The sequence below is a fragment of the Bidens hawaiensis genome, unplaced genomic scaffold, assembly GCF_021521415.1.
Source record: "Bidens hawaiensis isolate Kalapana, Puna unplaced genomic scaffold, B.hawaiensis_p1.1 tig00031771_1, whole genome shotgun sequence".
Classification (NCBI taxonomy): domain Eukaryota; kingdom Viridiplantae; phylum Streptophyta; class Magnoliopsida; order Asterales; family Asteraceae; genus Bidens; species Bidens hawaiensis.
Window position 1 is genome coordinate 182,170 of NW_027495366.1, and position 3,096 is coordinate 185,265.

General features: G+C 37.1%; 1 pseudogene; it reads left to right on the forward strand.

Annotated features, from left to right (window-relative positions):
• The first annotated feature begins 1,455 nt into the window (after window positions 1-1,455).
• On the forward strand, window positions 1,456-2,887 carry LOC143582513 (uncharacterized; annotated as a pseudogene).
• Window positions 2,888-3,096: the final 209 nt, after the last annotated feature.

A 3,096-nucleotide genomic window follows, 5' to 3' on the forward strand; every position in this document is an offset into this window, starting at 1 on the left:
ACGAGACAATATGTTGGATGGAAGTTTATCCCAAACGTATTGTTGGTTAAATAAATAGGTCCGTTTGGTTATGGCGGCTTTGGAACTATCTTTAATCAAAACCGACCCGTATTTGGTAGTTTTCAAAAAATTCATTAAACCGACCATCGGTTATGTTGGTTATCGGTTAAAATAGGTTTAGTTATATCGGTTATAGTTCGTTTGATGGTTATGACGGTTAAATTACCCGCCCTATGACCTATCTAGTCCTTTGATTTTTGGTCATAATCTCCTCTCTCTAAATCAATGGAGATAAGTCGATAACCATTCTATTGTGATAGATATCTACAATCACTGCTAAAAGTAAGAAAAGCTTTATCCATTTTGATCAATATTTTTCATATATATCCGAACATGATTATTGATTAGTTGGACGGCTTCCAAAAATAGAGTCTTATCATTTCCTTATTTCTTCAATACTTGATCTTTTGTGATGTTTCAGAATATATATGGTATAAACAAATGTGTAATTGCATTAAAGTTTAGATCATATTATCTTAACTTCAATGTTTAATGCGTGTGTGGTGTGAATCTTTATCTTCAAAGAAAATCAAGTCTCTTAATGATCATGAACTTTATTTGGAGTATATCCATATGATTGTTGTGTATTTGCTTGCTAAGAAAAGGGAGAAAACGTCAGCTTGAACTTTTTGTGCGATATCTCATTTTTGTTAATATTATAGCTAGGCTAATCATCTATCTCTATCTCTATATTTGTATTAAAAATCACTATCTTATTATTTCGTTTTCAACTAAATAATTTTTTTTATACTTTTAAAATTACCTTTAACATTAAAAATTTATAAATTGTTAGACAATGTCCCTCCAAATTTACCCATAAACAATAACATTTTCTTTCTCTTCATCTTATAACCACTTACAACTAATCCATACAAATACAATATAGAGAACTTACTCACGTAAATATAAAGAATCTATCTACACTTGTTAGCATTTGTTTGCTCATGCTAACAAAGAACAGATAGCGTTCTTAGATGATCATTAATTATTATACAGAATCATATCTTAATTTAGTAATAAAAAATAACAGACATGTGCACATGTATGCGCAACATGCTAGTTCTAAACAAAAACAAACATGTATTATGTATACATTACGTTAGTTCCAAATCAACCTCGTCATTAACTGCCAATAAATTCCAAGCAACGATAAAAAAATATAAAATACGTATACACTCACATGTCCAATAACTAACAAACGTTCACATACTTTCTTAAAAAAAAAAGAAAAAAACTAAATATATGAATTAAAAACAAATGAAACAGTGAGTCTGTGACCAAAACTGAAACGATTCCTAATTAACCGACCCTCTATAAATAATAATAATAATATGATGTCTATCCACTCCAGTTAACTTAACCAGCCACCCACACTATCCTCCTCATCCATAAACCATGGGTGAACCACCCAAGCCTCTACCCTTCGCCGTCCACGTCATCCGCGGCCGATGGTTCTCACTCTTCGCCTCCTTCCTAGTCATGACTGGCGCCGGAGCCACTTACCTCTTCGGCGTCTACTCCAAAGAAATCAAATCCTCCCTCGGCTACGACCAAACAACCCTCAACCTCCTCGGCTCTAAACTTCTCCGGCTACTTCCTCATCTGGCTAGCCGTCACCAACCGCATCTCAAAACCCAAAGTCTGGCAGATGTGCCTTTACATTTGCATTGGAGCCAACTCCCAAAACTTCGCTAACACCGGCGCGTTAGTCACCTCGGTTTCCAACTTCCCGGAAAGCCGAGGCGTCGTGCTTGGCTTGCTAAAAGGCTTCACCGGCTTAAGCGGCGCCATCATGACTCAAATATACTCTGCCGTGTACGGCAATGATTCAAAATCTCTAATATTATTAATCGCGTGGCTCCCGGCTGCTATATCCGTTGTGTTCGTGTACACCATCCGAACCATGAGTCTCGTTCGACAACCGAACGAGCTTCGTTAGTTTTACCGTTTTTTATACGTGTCTATAGTTCTAGCCTTGTTCATTATGGCCATGACAATTGCCCAAAATCTAGTCTCGTTTTCGCGAACCGCATACGCGGCTAGCGCTTCGGTTGTGATATTTTTATTATTCGTATCGCTTTTTATTTCGATTAGGGAGGAATTAAACCTATGGAAACAAAGTAAACAGCTACAGATCGGTGTCGGTGAGGTTAATATCGATGGTCTTGACGATCTAAATAATCGTGACAATGTGGTTTATTCACAAAATGTGACAAATGTAACAAATGGGACGGATGTTACAAATGTTATAAAGCTGAAAGGGGAAGGGAAAACGTCGTGTTTTGCTAATGTGTTCTTGAACAAACCCGAAAGAGGGGAGGATTACACTCTCGTTGGTTTTGTTTCTCTCGTGTGTTGGTCTTCTTATGATCGCGTTCCCAATGCCTGGATCGGTGTATGTGGTGTCTATTATCATTGGTTTCTCGTTCGGTGCGCAACTTCCGTTGATTTTCGCAATAATTTCCGAGCTTTTCAGGTTGAAATACTACTCCACATTGTTTACCTGTGGGCAGTTAGGGAGTCCATTAGGGACGTATATCTTGAATGTAAAGGTGACCGGGCCTTTGTATGATCGAGAAGCGGTTAAGGAGCTTGCGAAGAAAGGGTTAACCAGGGGTGCAGTTAAGGAGCTGATTTGCATGGGTAGTCATTGTTATAGGCCCTCGCTTATTATATTGGCGTGCGTATGTTGTTTTGGTGGATTAGCGTCGCTGGTTTTGGTGATTAGGACTCGCGAATTTTATAATGGGGATATTTGTAAGAAGTTTAGAGACCGTGGTCAGGTGTCACAACAGACAAAGTCATGAAGCACGTTACTCGCCCTTTAATACGATACAACACAACATATGTAAAGTTGCAAAATTTGAAAACTCAAATTAACCTATATGTGTGAATGTAGTACATTTGGCACTTATTATTGTCTCGTTTAATTATGTTATATATATTAATTGTGTGATTCATAGTAAAGAATCTTTTGGTTTTTAATGGTATGAAATACATTTTTGGATAGCTAGTATTGGTAACTTCTATAATAAT